At 40.2% G+C, this 21,437-nt stretch overlaps 1 protein-coding gene across 7 annotated transcripts in view; it reads right to left on the bottom strand.

Moving 5' to 3' along the window:
- Positions 1-21,437, bottom strand: part of ZBTB20 (zinc finger and BTB domain containing 20) — a 503,536-nt gene that overhangs the window by 166,136 nt on the left and 315,963 nt on the right. The gene's annotated exons all lie outside the window — the stretch shown is intronic.

Raw genomic sequence — 21,437 nt, 5'->3', positions numbered from 1 at the left:
AAAACAATCACACAAAAAAGTTTAATTACAAACATGAGAAGAGACTTAAAATATTAACATTTTTGAAGCTTTCAACCAAATATGTATAATTAAATGTAAACCTAGGATAATGCAATGTTAAAGTTGAGGTTTTAATTGTGCAAAGGTCATGGAGTTTAGCATCAAAGTTCATCAGTACATTTAATCATACTGGGCCAAATTCTGCTCTCAGTCACATTGGCATAAACTTAGGATATCTTTGCTTTAGTAAGTAAAGATTGTTACATTGTCATGCTACATCAGTGTGCATAAACACTAGAACTTCCTCACAATGTTTGCAACACACAAAGCATTACATGTGTACTAAAAGGCACATTGTTGACATGAGACAAAGCATAGTTGAATTTAATTACATTGTCTATGCAGAAGTTCAATAAAAAAAAGAAGAAGAAAAAAAGCACTGCCTTTTCAATTGCACAAGACTTTATCACTTGTCAAATTATTACACATTGTCCAGGACAGCATGATGGAAAATTGTATTCCATGCCTGCAAGACAGCAGAAGTATATTCATTTCACTGTTGCACAAGCAATATCTGAATCTTCACACTGAGTTAGCATCATTGCACAACTAAAGACCTGTATTCAAGAGACAGCCTCATTTTGTCTATCTAACCTTGCACTGTGCAGTCAGACTTGCATACGTGGTGCCAGATATCCACCAGAACCACGAGGGTCTGAGCTGTTGTTTTCCTGCAGAGAACAATGTGCTGAACTTCAAAAGCTTTTGCACCCATAAACAGCCCTGTTTGTGAGCTCAGTGCAGCAAACAAGTGTGCTTGCCTGCACAAAACTGCATGTGAACAAACCTTGCTTGAAGCCCGTCTAAAAATCTGGTATGAAATGTCCTCATTCTCTTTTAAAAGACAACATAATTTAAAACAGGAGAAAACAGAATAATAATGTACTTTATTGGAATAAGTAGGTCATCAAAAAATAAATGCACCTACATTTATTGGAAAGTCTAGTCCTCATAAATGGCTTAATGGATTTTTTTCAACCTTACAGAAACATTATTCACCTCTGAGCTTTGAACAAGCTTGAGAAATTTCAGCCAAAAAGGTAATTGTTTCAGAAAGTTATAAACCACCAAAGATAGGGGGCTTGCAATAAGAGTGCTGTCTCAACCATAACTACAATAAATACAACTAATGAATAAATGTGGTCTGGAAAGAACAAACAAAATATGAAAAGTGTGATGTGGCCTGCACAAAATGCAGGAAGGTAATTGAGTGAGTAAATGCCAAATGAAGGATGATCCGGTCTTCTGAAGAATTCATCTCAGCAAAAGATTTGGTGAAGGACCTCTGGACCCAAAAGGAAGATAGCTACATTTTGGAGCGAGGGAAAACCTCTCCTCATTTATTAATGGAGTTGTCTGCAAAGCCTGCAAGCAATAATGATGCATCAAAGATCACATATTAGAACTCCCCGCACTGGTTATGTCTAGCTGAAACACTGACAAGACTCCACCTTCCTTCTCTTCCACAGCTTCTTCAAACAGTACCAATCTGCACAAACACCATGATACTCTTCCCAGTGGCAGCTCCTTCTGTGGCAACCCTGTAACTTAACACCTGTCTTAGTCATCTTGAGTATCTGCAATAAAATTATGTGTACTCATCACATCCTTGTGCTCTAGAACTGGACAGACAGGAAGACTCAGGCACTTGCTTTCCAACAACTTTATCATCTTATGATACAGTCACAAGTGCCTGTTTATATACATGCATGTGCAGTCTCAAAATCCCTTACAAAAGGGCATGAGTATTTTAAATTGGATTCAAACTTCCACTGTAAATAACCAGAAGGCCTGCATTCCCTAGTGCCATCTAGATACCACCAAAATTTTCCTCTACCAATCCTTCTTGAAAAATACAGTGTAGAAATCTTGGGAGAAAAGCTAATCTTACATCACTTGGATTCAAGATATGTAGACAGAAAATTACAAGAAAAGCTTCAATATGACCACTGACTTTGCCTTGAAATCCAGCCACATCCATACTTCAGCATGACCTTTTTGGTTCAGCTGTGGAATGTGGTACTTCAATTAAAACGTCGGTCTCCACATCCTAAGGCGTCATTTGAGGAGGATTTGGCAACTGAGAGAGGTGTTGTTTATTCCTCAACTGGCTGGATGTTATAAACTGCTCCACCAAAATAAACTAACAAAATCAAACAAATTCCCAACTGTGATAAACTGTAACAAGTTGCTCAACTTGTGAAATTGTAAGTGAAAAGGAATTAGAACTGCATTTCACAGCTGATTTTTATACTTTCCAGGTAGGCAAGTCAAGGGAGAATTTGAATGAATTTGGAAGATGGCGGAGTCCTTGTATTATCTCAACCTTTATGAGAAAGATGCTGTTAAGGATGCTGGACCACCATTTCTTTAGACAATTCTGCTGAACTTCCTAAATTGCAGAAAAAGGACAGAAAGTACATAACAGTATAACCCACAATTGCCTTAGTGCGTGTTGCACTAGCAAACAGTTATTTAAACATTAAATCTTTAGTTCAGTCAAGGTTTTCCTCAAATCCTACGTGTAAGCAGCCTTTTGCAGGTGTTTTACTAGCTAAAATCCCACAAATGTCTCATTTTGTAATTCACTCTGCCATACAGTTTGTACAGAACACCACCTTCATCTCTCTCTGAAAAACTTGCATTGGCAGTTGTCAGAGAACGAAACTAACTCTGTCAAACAAAGTCTAGGAAGAAATGTAATTCAGTGCTTGTGTTGTAATTGTACTTTTCAATTAAAAGGTTCCCAAAACCTATTTTTTGCTGGTTTTAGGAGTTCTGAATTGCCATTAATCTGATTTAAGGCACAGTGAACTTGGTGGGAATTTCTCTATTAACCCAACATTTTTTTTATGTGGTCCTTCTGGAAAATATCAGTAAATAAAAAAGATACATATGAAATCATGGCATGTTATTTCATCTTGTAACTATTTCTTATAGCATGCCATCTAAAGCACTTCCAAAACACTTTCTGAATTATGAAAACTCCCAAATTGGTGCAAAATGTCAAGTGCATTGGATTCTTCCTTGTGTAACTGCAAGTATTCTATTGCTATATGACTGAGCTACTTTGCTGGAAAATCTCTGTATTTTTGCTTCAGCCACTAGAGTAAGAGTATCTATGGCTTTGCGACTTGCAGATTCCAGTTTGTCTCAGGTTTTTCTTTAGATGTTTTACGATTCAAAAACCCCAGAGAATGAGACCTGTTACAGAGTGACATTTCCATTTGATTTGGTTTAAAAACATGTGTTTGAAATTTTAGAACATCAACACCCCCATAGAAATAGTTAACCACACACAGGGATAAAGCTCTTACTTTCATGAATTATCACAAACAAAGGGCTGGATATTTTGCAAGTATAACTTAGCATGTTTCAACTAAGATCTAAATAATCATACTGATTTTACAACATCTAAAAATGTGGCCAGACATTCTTTTGGCTAGTCGATATGCTATTTCAACAGCTTGGTGTTCTATCATTTCCTTCTTGCTTGATACTTAGAGCCATCTTTTCTCTATCAGTGTCACTAAATGTACCATTTGGAAGCACGTAATAGTCAAAACATAGCATAAAGGAGAGCTTTTCTCTCTGCCTGGACTGGTGACGTAGGTATCTTCTTCTGAGAGGCTGTTTATCAAGCCAAGCTATGCTGACTGTTGAATGGCTCAAGTTCATATTGCAGCTGATTTTGTCTGCTCAGTATTTCAGTGTGAATGTGAAGCCCACAGCAAGCATGCCATCCTTCAAATCCATCTCCTCCCTGCTCGGCAAGCACAGCAAAATGACAACACTGTGGCTTTCAGTGCAGTGCTCATTGCACAGGCTTTCTCTACCCTCTGAAAAGTCAGTTGGAATTTCCTATTTTTCTAGTTCCCTCTTATTTACACCCCCTTCTCAATACTTTTGTGCTTTTTGGTACTCTGAAAGAAGCAGACCACATCACGCCCTCACATGCTTCATACAGGAGCAGCCTAGAGGGCACTCACAACTCGGGTGGGCGAGCTGGCAAGCCTTGGAGGTGGCAACAAAGATCTTTAGAGAAATTCTAATAATCAAACATAACAGCAGGCAGCGACCAGAATTTTAAAAGACACCCAGTGCTAAAGGAACAACCCTAACCTGCTAATGTACTCTTGAAAGTACCTTCAGGCAATCAGTGACATCTTTAAACATCTAAATGCTTTTGATAATCTGGCATCCAACAATTAGATCCCTCCATTGCAGAGTTCCTGGAGATGGGAAAAGTGACAACAGTATACATGTGTTGCCAAATGCAACACACAAAACCCTGCTGTAAGGGCTGACATTTATCTCTCGTCCTGAATATCAAGGTACGATCCAGAGAGGCTACACTGTCCATCATGTAGTAATCCACTGTCTGGTTCTAGGTACCAGATCATCCCTGCATGCTACAGAAATAGCTGCAATCTATTTTTTTTCGGTATGAAGTGAGGGTGTTTGTGAAGCTCCAGACATTATTTGCCCAAGGCAAAATTTCCATTTACTTCACGGGTTCAGAAAGTATTGTTCGTTTACTTTCGTATTGTTCATTTGCTTTATTATAAGCATTTGTTCCAGTTTCAAAATATAGCAAATCTAAGAATTAAGAAATATGCCTCGTCAGTCAGATGTCTGGGTATCACCAAAAATCAGGATGGCAGACCATTCTGAATCCCTGTTTTATGGGAAAAACCACTGTTCAGGAGATTGTTTCCTTTAGCAAATGATGTTTACAATTCAAAGGATCAAACAAAAAATAAAACAAAAAAAGGGACAAAACCTAAAAACAATGATTAGTTCAGATAAGCAAATGGTTAAACCCAGTCAGAAATCAGAGTTGCTCTCCAGTTTAATTTGATTGGATTTTGATTTTGCTCTCTAAAAAAGAGCACTTTTCTCTTACAGAGAGCTAAATACTAGCTATTCCTGAAGTATTATGAGAGTGAAGAAAGGATTCAGGAAAGCTTTCTTCTCTGAACCTCTTTATTTATCTGACTGGGATTAGGTATAACACTGTCATTAGCACTTGCTTAGCTCAAAAGTCCTGGTTGTATCACGCCCACTGGCATCTCCGGACTCCCAAGGGGGATGACTGTCTGTTGAAGAGCAGTGCCAGCCTCCTCCTATTCCCCCATTCCTGCTGGCACCCTGAGGCAAGCATCTGGGAGTGTACGCTGCCCCTCTCTGAAGCAGGTGCAAAGAATGGTAGTCAGCGTGTTTGCTCCCCATGAGCCTGCTGCAGGCAGACAGAAAAGCCTGGAAATCCCTCCAGTAACCCTCCCGGGGGAGAATGAGAATTTAGCCAAGTGCACTTAAGACCAAAATTGTTGCAGAAAGGAGACACATACACTTGTTAAAATCCGTCTGTAACATTCCCTCCCATCCTCCCCTTACTGTGGACCGATCTGGATTTCTAAAGAGTATAATTATGTCTTGCACAATGATTATGAGCTTTGGGAGCTCTCAGAGAAAATTTCCTCACTGCACATGTGGCCATTGGCTGACATACCAAACGCATATCACTCTATTTTTTATCTTTTTTTTTTTTAACTCTGCATTTTGCTGAGAGAAAGAGGCCAAAGAGAAAGGACAGACACCCAAGCCCACGGCCAGGTTCTGCACTAACCTGGTGTGTCCTGAAAGCCAAAGGGAAGAGCCATTAGAATGGCTTTTGTTTCCAAACACTCCTGTTCCCCTGTCTGCCTTCCCACTACCAACAGTAGGACATCTAATCTATCTGTACATTACCAACAGACCCTATATCAAGAATTATTGACAGATTTTTAATCTACCCCACTTATTTTATGTTCTCCTTTAACAGCCACACGAAATAGATTCTGTCTTCCCTAAGGCAGATGCTCAGAATTCACTGTAAGCCCATGCAGTGACATCAAGGTTTACAATCATTGTCAAGCTACCTGGAAGCTTTAAAAAAACCCCACTGACTGGCAAAATGCTAACAGCAAAAATTACTATAATACACTACCCTCCTCTCTGAATGCACCACTGATGGGCTGGACATGAACTTTGTCAATGGGAAATGTCTTTGTACTGAGTACAATTAATGCTTTTATTAAAAAAAAATCTTTCCTGAATGAGAGAACACATTGTCCACTCATGTGAAAATGGCACCACTATTTATCACAAATGATAGAGCCAGTCAAGAATAAAAGAAATTATTTCACCTGCAAGCTGTGACAATTTGAAGGCATGTAAAGAATAGCATCAGTCAGCTTGTATGGCTGAGGGTAATGAACATCATCTTTTTCCCATCCCAGTCACCATCTTTCCCATTTCCAAAGGGCCTCCAAAGATGAAAATGAACTTGACAATCATTCTGCAAGGCAAACTGAGCCTGATTCTTCCAGTCACTTTGTAATTCACTGCAGATGGCAAGAGTGAGATGTTTACTGGCTGGCAGGTAATGAGCCTCGCTGTAGATAATAGTGATGGACGGGCAATCTTGCCTGCTGACAAGGAGGCAACTCAACATGGGCACATGGCATTCATCCATGACTTCATGGAAAAGGATAGCTGTGACAATGCACACAGGTTATGAACTACCCTCCTCTGTTAATGTCAGCATGCAGCTACACTTAAACCTTTCCAGTTCACATTTAAGTAGCATAGAATTGATCCTGATTGTCCAGGAAAGTGGAATAGTCAGATTTGTGACCTATGTTTACTCTTCTATAAGAAGATACTTGATCTGTTTAAACATCTAGATATTCCCTCTTCCCAGGTAATGCCATTCATCACAGCTGTCAGTGCTTCTTTAAAAAAGAAATGACCCTCAGGCATAGCATAAAATTTTGCGGAAGAACTATGCACACCTTTGCCAAAAGAACAAATAGCTTGGGTTTTTTGCACTGGGCTTGTATACACTTTGTGAAAGGCCTACACACACTGAATTATAAATCACTATTTCCATTTCCCCACCCCCACATAAAGCAACTCATATTAAGACCTACTCACTGCCCTGGTTTTTTTTTAATCTCAGACATAAGGGTAGTGGATTTGGACAAGCTCAGCCATTTGACGAGATATACTTAAGCAGCTGGTTCCAAGGGAAAGTCAGAGTAATTCAGAAATGCAACAGAAGATAACAGAAAAGCTCTAACTCCATTTCTCCTCTCCTTGTAACTTTGTGAAGTAAAAATAAAAAATCATACTCAACCAAATCCCACTGATTTCTTTTGTTTCACCAGAATATATTCCTCCTGAAGAAAGTGGGTATGGTTAATATTAATAAAATATATGTTTTAAAAATGCATTTGTTTTTACACATATATGTAAATATACACACATCTAAACACAGATATTGTTATTCCACAGATAGACACTTGGTCTTAGCTTTCCTTTTCTGAATCGAATATTCTTTCCCTCCTTCCCTGGTGAAATCTGATCATTTGTACTGTACCCGGGCTTCAAGACGTGATAAATGATCCCAGTGCTATGCAAGTTTCATCCAAAACTTGTCTCTTCATAGATTCACTCCACATATTCTTTCTACTTTAAAGACTCATGTGATCATCACTTTGATCCGTTCTCCCTCAGCTCTATTAGGGGCACCATCTCTTCAGGGCTTGCAGTTTATAAAAAGACCACCATATTTTGATATGCCTTTGATGTTGTCTTCCAAAGTATCTTTGATTTTTAAGTTCTGTTCAACTCTTTCACCATTAACCTTGATTTCACTTAGGAATTAATAGATCTATAGTTTTATTGGAAGGCTAATTTAGAAATTCTGTTTTCTCTGGCACTGTTTTCCCCCCCTTAGCTGGAAAGGTAGGTGAAACCGTACTAAGAAACTGACCAGTGCTTTCAAAAAAAAAAAGAAACTATAGATAAGCTAATACCTTTCTTGAATTTTGAGTTGCGCTTTTTGAGCAAGTCTCTTACTGAATCATTAAGCTGCCAGCAAATGAAGTGGTTCTGCAGGATGGTAATGAGCCACACAGACCCTCCACACGGCCACTGGTGACTGAGAGCTGTTACTAATGGATGACTACTTAGTAGGACTGTGGTCTCAGTCCTGTGCTTGAAGATTGTCTCCCCCACACAGGACACTTGCATTTCTCCTTCTTTTGACGCTCAGCAAAGATGCTGAAACTGTAGAGGCCAAAGGAACCATATAATTTGAAGTAAACTAAACATAGAGGAGCAAAACACATTCTCAAGAGGAGAAACTGGCACTGTCTTTCAAGTCTCTTTAGTAGGTATTTTCAATTTTTAGCTTATGATATTTGAGATTTATTCCCCCTCCTCAGGCACCACTAAGTGTGACTGAAGATTCATTTTTTGCCGGTATAAAGAGACAGATGAAGGCTAAAACCAGGTCAGCCATATACCTGTGCACACTCCCCCCACCCCCAGATTTATTTATACACCCTGACTACGTTCAGGTGACATTCAGATACATTTCAGGTTCTTGAAAAAAAAAACCAGCTTCTGTAGACGGAGCTCTATATCTCAGCGTGCCTTCCCTTTATTTAAAACTATCCTGCTTTTCCTCCACAACACTGTTTATCTCCTATTCTTCTGAGGAACAACTTAGTAGACTTTACTCGCTCTCCTCGGTTAAACAGAACTGCTTCTGATGAAGACAAACACATGAAGTCCTTGCAGCAGCTGGCATGGGCAAACCCATCCTTTTCAGTAGCTGCATAGGGCCATCACTGCAGCCTGTTGCCTTTGCTAAGGCACCACCACACAGTTTAAGGGTTCTTTCCCAAGAGCACTCGTAACGCTGCCACAATTATCATTCTGGGCTAACGCTCTAACACCTAACCCTTGGGACACCCGGAGCTTCTGATAAGACACTGCGATGAGAGAATCCAAATGCAGCTCATCAGATCCGTGCCCTTTCCAATGATCCTTCCTATCACTCATCGCACTTGCTATCTCAAACATCTTTGGCACAGAAGCGCAGACTGGGCGCTACATGACCTGCTCACAGCACTTCTCACCCTCCAGCGCTTAAGCGCACAGTCTCACATCGTAGCAAGAGAGTCCCACCCGGGCTCTCTGCGTAGCCCCGTGGCCCGGCACAGTTCCGACTGTATCACGCCTTTCCGGGAATCTTAGCCCTGCTGGAAAGCATTCAGCATTGAGAGGACCCATCTTTATGCTGATAACACTAAAATATAAAATAATGCCAACAGCTGGTGCTACAAATGGCTTTTAAAAACGATGTTCATTCACTAAAATTCCTCTTGCTACTTTTGACATGAAACACGCAGTCTCTAATTATTCTGATCAAGACGGTGAAATACAAAAACAAACTTTAATTGTGTTTAACAGATATTTAATCAGGACTCACTGAACTACAGATTAAAGCTGAAATTCATAAACCATAATTACCCAATTGTCGCAAGCTTTTTGGTCCACATTCTGCTTCCGTCTGGGCGTCTGGCACTTTGCCCCGAATTTCTTTTAGTGTCTTCTCAGTTTCATTGCTGTTCATGTTTTCCAGCAGAGATTTAGCACAGATTATAAAATATCTGTTCTTGGCAACTTTATTAGTTGTTTTTTCTTAAAAAGATTACATTCCACCTATCCCCATTCTGGGGCTGAATGAACAGGCATATACCATGGGTTATTTCTCATCATGAGCTGTCCTTCCCAACTGCCAGGGTGACCTGCCCTACTCCGGTCCTGATTCCCTGACCATGGTCCTGCCACCAGAGCATCATCCGGATATTGCTTTGAGTGTGCCATGCAACATAGCTATCATGAATTACTCCTTCCTTCCTCCAGAGACAGAACTGGGTGCAATATGGTTTCCTGTTTTGGTAGAGGCTTTTTTATGCGCTTGATGCTCTGTATTTATATTTAAGAAGACATGATAAAAGAAATACGCTTCCCATGGGAAGCAGGGGGTGGTAATGTATACACCAACCACCAGTTCCTCAGGGATGTAACTGCACGGGTTCAGACTGCCTCCCAAGCAAGTGACAGATTGTCCTTTAGCACCGAGAGGATGGTTGTGCCAGAGAAGCCTGGCTGTTGACAGCAGTTTTCTAGGGACCTCCATACACTGTGTGCAGGTCATGTCAGAACTCCAAAGGCAAGGATTCCCTCCCCAGGAAGCATTCTCAGGAGCTTGCAAGGGAAGATTATGTGGCATTTCAGACACAGGAAAAACAGCCTAAGAAACTCCAGGTGTCAAGGTGGTGAAAACAAAGACACTTCACCTTATCAGAAGGGGGGAGGGGGTTTCACACACTCAGCCTGTTCTGTTGTGGGGAAACACAGAACTGCTGTTAGGCTTAATGCCTCAGAAATTTGTGCCATGAGACCAAATGGCGTGAGATATGGAAAAGATAGTGTGGAAGATGGGATCTCAGCTCTCTGCTAAGATACAAAAAAGAGTGAGCTTGTTTAAAAACCAGGATGGCCTTCCATGTGAACCTGCTATTGCTTTTTCTCTTAATAGCTGGAGTGCTCTTGAAGAATTCCTAGTCTGGGTGAAGATACATGGAACCCCACTGAAGTTCTGGCAGAGGTATTAGGCCTTCACGGCCATTCATTCAGTTCAAACAATTTCCTGACAATAAGTATAAGAATACAGGCTAAACCTTTACCTTCCTTTGGACCTGTTTTTAGCTAATGTGCAAAACATATGTGTCTTTTTTTTTTCTCTTTTGCATCTTCCAAACATTCTTCATCATCAAAAATAGTATTTCATACATTTCTTTCTATCATGGTCTTTATGCCCTATCTCCACTTTCACTTCTTTTGAAGAGACAGGCACTGAACCTTCACATACCAGACACATACCTTCTTCATCAGCTCCTTCAGAGCAAGTCTTAAACAAGAAGCAGTACCACCTTAGTAGTCACTGCTGTACTTACATCAAACTGCTTTTTTGTTTGTTTGCGTCTGAAACCTCCTCTGAGCTTTCAGGACTTGACAGTCTCTGCAAGAACCCATATCTCACATTTAACAGCAGTCAGACACAAGCATGTGAACACAGAGAGACAGGGAGAAGTATGCTATTTCTTTTGTTTCTTTTCCTGCAGAAGAGAGATTTGATTCCTTCTGTCAGCCACACAGTCTGAAGTCCAGCCACAGTTCAGTCTGTCCAGCCTATGCAGAAGTCTGACAAGAACACAGGGTGGTTGATGACTTGCCATACATTGCAAGCCTGATTTTTCACAGGCAAATTGTTTTCCAGTTTGGCACAGTTGTTTGTCCAAGGGTTTCAAGCTTCGTATTTAAACAGTGATAAAGAAATTGCTATCCAGTGTTAGTGTCATTCTTCATTCAGACTGTTCCTCTGAAAACAGCCTACAGCCTTTGAGATGCAAAATGTATCGTTTTAATGTAGTCAAGGTCCCCGCTTGCAACATTGCTAAATCTATTTAGCAGATTCTTCCTGCTATAATCTGTCCCCAGACCTGAAGAAGCTCAGTGATTTTAAGTGTTTTAAGCTAATGATAATGGTTAGTGCCGAGAACAGATGTACCTGGCTGTGGTGTGATCTATTCTATTCGGCTGTTAGGAGCTGTGTATTCATATTGACTTAACATTTTATGTCTATTTTCAAGGTGTGATGGCTGCATGGGGTGCAGTCTGGGTTTTTTGCCCTCACATATGATGTATTGTCTGCCTGTGCTTTTGATACATGGCGACTGCATGGAGAGATAAGAACATGTGCCTGTTTGCTCTGATGCCTTCCCAAGATTTTGTATGTCTGTTCTTGCTGTCCACTGACACAACTATGGGAAGTAATAATGTACACCTGTATTCACACCAGACCATGACCCAGGAAACAGTTGCACAGATTAGATGTGCATGCAGAGAGTTTGATGACTATGCTATGTATTACAGAAGTTTACCTTCCCTGTGAAGGTACTGTGCATGACTAATTAATTCCCTATAACTGGTGGTTGCATTGAGAACATGGCAAGTAGAAGCTGTTTTACTATTCTTCTCCATCCATAACACAACAGAATGTAAAACTCCTCAGTTGTGTCAATAAATGGTGCTTCACTTCCCCTCAGCACAATGAAGTGAAATTTCTGCTGAAAATGATTTTCCTGATCATACTGGAGGCTTGGTCTTGCCATTCACAAACATCTGCTATTGCCACCCCCTGGTGACAATGCACTGTTTGGGGCTATGATGCAGAGGAGGTCTTGTATCTTAAGACCTCACCACAGTCTTCCGACAAATAAGCAAATTCTTCCTACTTACATAGATCCTGATCTTCTGCTAGTGGGAGTTACAGTTCAGCTCTTGCAGAATAAATGCAACCTTAACTGTTCCACATTACCCTTGTGCAACAGGAGATATGTCTACTGAAAATGAATGCAGTCTCTTTGAACAAATCTCCTGTGAGAATCCAAAAAGCAGACACAAATGCAAAGCCGTGTGCAGCTCTAGCAGAGGTGCCATCTCCACGCTGACTAAACAAATGGAACTTTTAAGGGAAGATCCAGCAAGGTTAAAATCCAAAACCATTTAAACAACCATAATCATGGACAGGTTGAGAGATATGCAAAACCATGACAAGACACAAGATCTCAAAAGACATTTAAATTACTACCCTGATCTGTAAAGATTTACTGAGGGTGCCAAAGTGCAGCTCTGGACCAGCACACTGCCAGTTCAAGTTCTGAACAGTACTTTAAGCAGTTCTTGTGCTACAGGGCAGTGCAGTGATGTGCTGCAGTGCTAGAAACAAGAGGTTAAAAGGTTAAATTCAGAAGCCTAATTTTCTCTGATAGTTTGGCCAACTTGACTAAAGCAAAGCCCAGCTAAATGACAGGCACTATAAGCTTAATTCTATAGCTTCATGCCTCTCAATCAAAGAATGACACCAGTATCATAAACTTAATTTTCATTTCAGTACAAGGAATAGTTACTCAGATGTGATTGATACACATTCTCTCCAATCCCTAAACCATGTTCTGGGCTCTTTGTCTCTTTGAAAATAGGAATGCATTCTTATGAAAATATTACAGGCTAAATACCTAGGACACTGCTTCATAAAACAGGTAACTTTACTATGGAAAAGTAAGAATATAATCTAATTCTGACCTTTGAGGTTCTGCCTATACATTAATTTCTCATTACCCCATTTCCCTCTCAAGTCTAACTACCACAGAAGTCAACTTGCCCTGCATTACCGCTCAGAACATGTTCTATAAACAGCCTCCCTTTTCCCAAACCCCTCTTTCCCCTGACAGGACTTTATACAGATGTATAGGAGAAAATGCCTAGCATCTGACATTTAATAAGAATCTCAAAGAGAATACACACAAAGTGCATTAAGATTTTCTCTCTGGTACTCAAAAGGAGGTGAATGCCGTTAGCCCACTGCTAGGGGACTAGTCTGTATCTGAAACTGGGATCTCTGTTTCTGCAGCCAATACAGCCATTTCTCTCTTACATTTTACATTCCAGCTAATAAGGTTCATATTTTTCATCTGGGAAGAAAACATCTTTGCTGGAAGTCATGGTTGTGGAATTGGGTAGTCCTCAATAAAAAAACCAAAACAACTTAAGTGGCACTAATCTGGGATCTCTCACACTGGGACATGACACTGTACCAGCTATGCTTGGCTCACATTTTTAAGACATGTTTTTCAGCTATGATGCTGAGAAATTTCTATAGGTTTGGTTTTAAGTGCAAATTGCTGTTGATAGAATTTAAACTGAAGTTCAAATATTTCAAATACCATACAGAAGGCTCTAAAAATGCTTCATTACCTTCCATCATTCTAGTGGTCCTATTCATCTCCCATTTGTTTCTGATATGCACACATTACCTAATACATTTACATGTATTGGACAGTGGGTCCTTGCAAGAGGCAGCCTGGACTCAGCCAACAGTGCCTTTTAAACTTCAAGCAGTAATAGTGATTAGAAGTATCACCTAGAAACTGAAAAATCCATGACCATAACCTCTCAGGCAAAGAGAATAGCCCTGCAGGACCACCCCAGGCAAGGGGTAGCATGGGGGAATTTTGCATAGATCAGCAGCTAAAGAGACATGCGGGGACAGTGGGACAGGAGCAAGGAGTTTGGGGGTGCTGCTGAATGACAAGAGGCTTCAAGGAAAAATTAAAAGACACAAAGAGACCCCTTGCTACACCTCCCAGCACAGAGCCCCTGCAAGGCAGTGATTTCACCAGCACACACAGGCAAAGGACTGAATTTCTTCTCCCCACAAGGACTGCAGCCCACAGAGAAGGAGTGAGGAGCATGAGGTGCAACAAGGGCAACAGAAGAGACATGAGACAGACAACTGTTTTCTACCCCAAAGTCTAACATGAGAGGGAAAATACTCAGCTTCTTTAAACATCATTAGGCATGAGTTCTCTCCAGCAGGCAGTGAGGCCAGAGCTCCTCGCACACTGACAGGGCAAGCAGCAAAGCTGGCACTGCAGCCAGCTGAGTCAGGACCTGGTCACAGTCAACAAATATGTGCTGTGTGGCAGGTAAGGTGTGCCATGGCTTGCAAGACACCTGAACATCTGCCTTTTCCCACTTTGGGAAGCACTTGTGCCAACTACCACACTGATGGCAACTCGTGGCCCAGGACTAAACCAAACCGGACTGACTCCACAGCAGGGAAGGGACCAGGGGCCTAGGGAAGATGGTGCTACAGCCACAGTGTAGGACAGGGAGGATAATGTTATTCTGTTAACCAAACAGGAGTTGTTTATGTAACCAAAAAGGAAAAATGTGAAGATGTCAAAAGCCTATTTTGACATGAGCGAGAAAGGAAAGCATTCATTAATGTCTAATAACAGTCTTTATTCTTGCACCAAACTTTATAAACTGACCAGAGTTCACTTGTAATCTGTTAGTCAACCCAACACTCTGAAGAAACTTCTTATAAGGGAGGAGAAAATCCCTAATTATTAAAAATAACCATAGGCTGTGCTTTAAGGTTTTGGTTTGAATCCAGTATTCGCAAGAGAAACCTTTCAACAGAAGGCACCAAGGAATTCTCATGGAATAGCTACAGGATCAGGACACGTATTTCCAGCAAAAGCTGGCCTTTCTTTCCCCTCCTCCCAATCCCCTTATTCCCAAAAGATACCAAGAAAACACAAGATTGTTGGGATTTCTATAAGAAGATTTGGCAGGTTTTTCATATTTGTTTAGACTGTAAGATATAATTTGAATTTGGGTCTTGCCTCTTTCTCTCTCAGAGAAGAAGAATGAGTTATTTGTTCTCTGAATAAGTATTTGTTATTAGTGGATCAGACATGGATAAGGTATATTATTACAACCATGTTTGTTAGGTATGATTTACATTGTTTGCTGCATATCATCTTAGGCTGTCTTTAATTTTGTTATACTTTAGGGGGTTTTTGTTTGGGTTTATGCATTTAGTCACAGTTGGTTGTGTTTTGAACTTGGAAAAAAATTAATACAAAGGAAATTAAAAAAAGAAAAAGAAAATATTTTCAAAATGATGTGGAAATCAAATCTATCCCTGAATAATTTGATTTGTAGGAAATGGAGAGCAAAGCATTACAAAGCATTACAAACAGAATGCCTTGAAGTGCATCATAATTACTTACATGTGCAAATACATCGTCTAGGTTTAGGAATTCGGTTAATAATAGTCATAATAATTCCATGCCCTTACACCAGGTCTTTCTTCCAAGCTTCTCCACGTTTGTGTAAGCAGTTATTAACTAATGCCTGGGTACCTGTAAGCACTCTGCTGCCCTTATGTGTGGAGAAATAAGGGAAATAGGGGCAAAACCTCTCCAGGGTCAAGGACAAACTATGATTTACTCTACAGGTGGGAGACAACTGCAGATGATTGTCTTCTAACTACAGGTGCATCAGAGGTGCAGAAGTTTGTAGCTGATCTGACATTTCTACAACTTCATGGCTCTGTAAGAATGAAGGAGTGCAACAAACACACATCTTACACCTTCTGTTCCAGAAAGTTTAAAGGTTAAAAATTGACGTAAATCAGATCCATGTTCCATCTTTGGTGGAAGACTGGTATATACAAAAACATACTGATGCTTTGTATCAAAGCACAAAGATTAACAAATTTGCCTTGTTTGGAGCTGTTTATGAGTGCAAATGGTTTTCATCTGAGGCTCCACAAATGGTTTTCAGACTAGGCATCCTTTGTGGAAATCTGGGCTGAATGTGGAAGGAATCTGGAGAACGGTACCCTATGAAGTTCAGTTGTTATAGAAAGTCCCAAACACCAATTTCATGCTTGTAGATTATTCTCACATTGATCTCTTAAGTTTTAAGAGACCTGAAACTCTTAACAAAAATCTGAGCATGCCATATTACCCGAAAGCTTTTCCACAATTCCAGGCTGTGAAGAAATGTTGGATTTTATACTCTTCTGCTGTTTATTCCATGCCACTTCCTCCACGTACAACTACATTACTCTCTCTCACAACTCATGAGAGGAACCCATGGTTTCTGCAGCCCAGGTCTTTAACACTCCACCCTTATTTTACCAGAATAAATGTTTTCATGCTTCATTGGATGACCAAAATCCAAGATTGCCAAATACTTCTGCTGTTTCATTTAGCTATGCAATAATTCTAATGCTTTGAACTAGTACCTGCTGAAATAGCAATAAGTTACTGACCCACACAGACACACAACTGCCTGTTCGAGGGGTTTGACATTCACACATCCCATTCTCTCTCAGCCTACATTTCTGTGCTCCCTGTGGCTGCAACAAGAAAGTGTCTCTCCATACATTTTTATTACCTGTTATGCTTTACACTAATAAAAACACTGGATATTATTTATTTGTCTGGCTGACTGACAAAGCCAGGCATCAAAGCATCATTCCAGTGTCAAATACTTCAACGCTCTAATCTTTCAGAACTTGTAAAGCAATCTCTTATGGCGCTTTGTGGGCTGTGAGATCACCCTGACAAACTGTGATAATGTTGGCAATCTCCAAATGGGTGTTCATTTGCAATCTTACTACAGAGGAATTGCTATGTTTCCAAATTTGAGGGCTTGACATAATCTGTCTTCACAAAGCTATCAGGGTCTGTCATAAGGCTGTCTGTGACCCAGGGATTTTATGGGGTCAATATCTATCCCCAGTGAAACTTCATTGCAAGCAGTGGAATTACCTAGAGTACGACTTTCTCTATCTATTTGCTTTCTTTCTCTTTATTTAAAATACCCCTTCTTTGTACTATATGTTTTGAAGTGCAAACAGCACCTACTAATAACATCTGAGCCGGGTAGGGGAGACTGCTCCTCCAAATCATGGCCTGTTCCTTACAGTTCATGCCAAACCCTCTGCTCCCCTCATCACACTGAGTGACTAAGAAACAATGCAAATGTCAGGTCAAGCTACAGAGCTATTGCCATCATCTCTTCCCTTCCGTATGCTCCCAGCACTGGCAGTCTCTGGGCTGCAGTCCACAGGATATCCACAATTATGGCCCAGATTGAGGGAGGGGTAGAAAAACGATGGTACTCTGCCAATTATGTCAGAACCTAAACTTGATCCATTTTAAAACTGAAGCTGGGGACTGTGGGATAGCACTGTGTTTGCTATAATTTGTGTAAGGAAAAGAAAATAACTTATCATCTCAAAAAAAAAAAAAAAGGCAGAGTTAATGCAGACCTATAATAAATAACTATTTTATATTTACCTCTGAACCTTATATTTAACTACAGACAATGCTATCTGGATGTAGAAGGATGATTTTTAAAATGCTGTAAGATGGTTAAGCACCTCAAGAAAAAGCGAGACAGGGAGTGTCAGGCTTTGTTATATTCATGAGGGCCACACAACCGCTAGTGAAGTAATTCTGTTTTAAAATTACTTAGGATTCCTTTAGAAAAGCCGGGAACACAGGACGGAAATAGAAAACTAAAAAAAGTGCATCCAGTGTTTCAAAATACTCTCCCTGCACAACACCCTTTCCCTGCTATCATCTCCTGAGGCAAATTTCCCAGGCAGTTCCTCACACTTACGGAAAGATCCTCCCCAAATCCTGCACAGGGTGGGGGTGAGCAGCTGGAACCTGGCCATGGTCGGGTCAAAAAGCCCATGCCAGGCAGAGGCTCTGGGGCACAAGCTGAGCTTTAAACACTGGCTTGGATACTCTGCTGAACTGATGTTGGAATGTGTTCTGCTATGTTTACTACGGTTTTACAAACTAAGTTCTCTTCCTTGGATTATTCCATCTAACCAAAACAAAAGCTGAGAAAGATGCACCATACTTTGTTTTATCCCCATTTAAGCTATTTTCTGCATTTCATTCTCTGTGAAAAGGAAAGTCAGCGTCACTATCCAACCTTAGGAATAAGGACCTAGCTGCAATGCTACTGGAAAATTTTGGAATCCAAGTAAATTCCAAACTTGTATTATGGCCTGAATTTACAGCAAACTTGCTCCTGCTCTCAAAACGCCTACTGCTTTCACCAGGAGCAGCAGTTATCCCTTGTGCCTCCTTAATCTTTCAGGAAAGAATGCACAGCCTTGGAAGCCCAAGGTAAATGTTTTAATGTGTGTGCTATCTTGCTGAAGTCAGTAGGTTGCATGAATATTAAAAAAAGGTTGCATGAAAAGGTAGCACAAAGATCCATGGGCTTCAAAAGGTTAAGCAGCTTCACTAATACAAACACTGCAGTTGAGACAGCCCTGAACAGAGCAATACAACTGGTATGTGCTTTTCCTTCCTAAAAATCCTTTCTTGAGGGTGAATGTTATTTATTTTACAGTAAGCGGAAAACTGTTGAGTAGGCTTTTATACTAGTTATTATTTGACTCTTTTGTACAAAAATCTATTTTTAAAGACAAAAAAGTCAAAGCAAAGAGCCCTACCTCTCTGCTAATACCACTTCAGAAGGTTTTTGCTAGCCACAGCTGAATTACAGCAATGTTTCTCCTTTTTAATTTCCATCTTTTTAGTATTTTCAACACTGACAACAAAATTTTCCAAAAAATAAAGAAAACAGACTGTCACTGGTAGATCAGTATTTATAGATGGAAAGAATACAGAAACATATTAAATTTACCCTAAACAAGGGGGCTTATACCATGACAGAAACTTTTAGTGTAATTCATTTGTCTTATAAATTACATCCCTGGGGATATCCCTGAAAATTAATTAGGTCAGAGAGGGAAGGGAAAAAACCTGAAAACTTCTCAAAACTCCAGGAAACTAAGTTTTAAACACAGCAGTATCAAAAATCTCACTATAAAGTTCTTCCCTCCTCTTCCCCTATTCTTCTTTCAAGGAGACCAAGATCCTCATATTGAGAATCATTTTGGCCCACCAAGGTCAAGGAAACCATATACATTCAAGTACAAAACATTTCTGAAACTGAAGATTTTGCAAGCAGCTCTGCCTTTTCAAACAGCAAACTCCCTGGAAGAATTATGAAATATAATTTAGTAAAGACATTCATTGTGCTAATGTGGCTTTAAACACAAAGTTACAGTCACAAGATGTGGACATGATACATTCATCACACAACAGAGAAAAGCAAAGGGGAGGATGGCAGAAGGAAACAATAAGAATTTTAGACGAATTTTAACACCGGCCAAACTCATCCTCAAATCAAAACTCTGAAGGTTTGCCTGTTCATTAGTTTCTCTAGAGTTTAGGAAAAAAGGAATTTGCCCATGTACTCTCCCTGTAGCTCCCTGTCTTCATTTTGTGCAAGAAACAGCACTTAGGTATTTTCACTCTTCTCAACACAGTTCACCGGATTGGAAGTGTTGATACACGTATGCAAAATCCAAGACATTTTCTGATTCCATTTGTAATGTAGATTAAATTTCGTACTTCCTGATGCCTGTGCCACCTTCCAGGACTAAGGGAAGAATAGAAAGACAACAAAATGCGGGGACGTAACTGAGCTGATGGTGCTTTATCACTGAAACTTTAACAGACTGCATCAATGGATAACTCCACAGTACAGATTTCACCTGGATCACATGAGGGCATGAGATGCCATTTCTGCCACCCCTTGCAAGTGTTAATGTTAGCAGCAAGGAATAAAAGGTATCAGATAAGGCACAGAGCTTGCTGGTAAAAGTCAACACATCAAAATATATTTTAAAAACTGCATCAGAGAATTTATAATGGATCCGTGCTTTGCATTTTGAGGTGACAGAGTTCTCGATCTGGTAGAAAGTTCCCAAAGCTCAATTTACTACATTGTCAAAATATAGCCTGAGGGGACAATCTGACTTACAGCATCTTTATGACTGGTGATGAAAGAACCTCGCTTGGCTTTTAGATCCCAAGTTTGGCTCAAGATAGTGCAGTAGAGAACAGAACATCTTCTGTTTTATGCTGGGTGTTCACAGTGTTCCTCTTCAGCACAGAATTAGGTTTTACTCTATAGAATTCTCACACAGCTCGCTGATGGGTTAGAATTCACACCTTCAGATTTTGGGGATATACTTCACACCCGGCATTGTTACTGCTACTAAAGATACAGATTACACTGTCCTCATGTCATTGTGGCATCTGTAACAGAAAACTTTAGAAAATTCAGGGAAAAACTGCATCTTTTAGAAGGCCACAGCATGTCTTATTCATTATTCTTATTCTTGGAGAGACTTCAGAGCACAGTAACCGCATTAATTGGACATTATACGGACAGCCAAGCAAAGCTCAGTTACTGTGCAGATTTTACTGCTTTTTGCCATGTTGCTTCAAAACACATTTCATGTTTTAACCAGTCATATATACATATGAAAGCATTTCGCAACACTGGACAATGCTACAGATCCACAGGAAATAACTGCTTCACAAACATGAAGCAATCTGCACAAATATAAATAGCGTGGCCCAAATCTGTTCTAAATTATGCTTGTGCAAACCCATGGAAGTCAACTAGTACCACTAACAGAACAGAACACACAAGAGCATGTAAAAGTATAAAATATGGCTCTACTGTTCAGCTATTCATGGTCCAAACCCTGCCAGCCTGCCATCACTTACATTCTACTACTTTACCAGCGTGGCTTTACAGGAAATAAGAAAAATACTGGGATTTCTAGTTCTCTCATGCACTGGGGGACACAAGTCCAAGAACATACGGGCTTAAATGTGTCAGCATCCTACATCACTCTTATTTGAAGAACATTTTTAATTTTTGTGGGTGGAGTCCAAAATTCTAATGCCATATTAACACACAGTGGCTGTTTCTGTAAGGCGTATGTCACAGGGAGTGTATGTATAGCAGTCCAAGGACAGCATTTTAACTTGATTTCAAGTGATTTTCTGAATTGTAATACCCTCAAAAGATGAAGTACTGATGCTGCTGGCAGGATATTTCACAACTTTTGTCTTCACAGTTTCATCCAGTCACCTCAATTCTGACCTCTAAGATATCATGCTATTGCAGATCTGGACTCCACACAAGGCTGTTTCAAC

This window comes from Corvus kubaryi, unplaced genomic scaffold (assembly GCF_017639235.1).
Source record: "Corvus kubaryi isolate FWS band 111438036 unplaced genomic scaffold, C.kubaryi_AGA036_p1.0 37341, whole genome shotgun sequence".
Lineage (NCBI taxonomy): Eukaryota > Metazoa > Chordata > Aves > Passeriformes > Corvidae > Corvus > Corvus kubaryi.
This window is presented reverse-complemented; position numbering and strand designations above follow the sequence as displayed.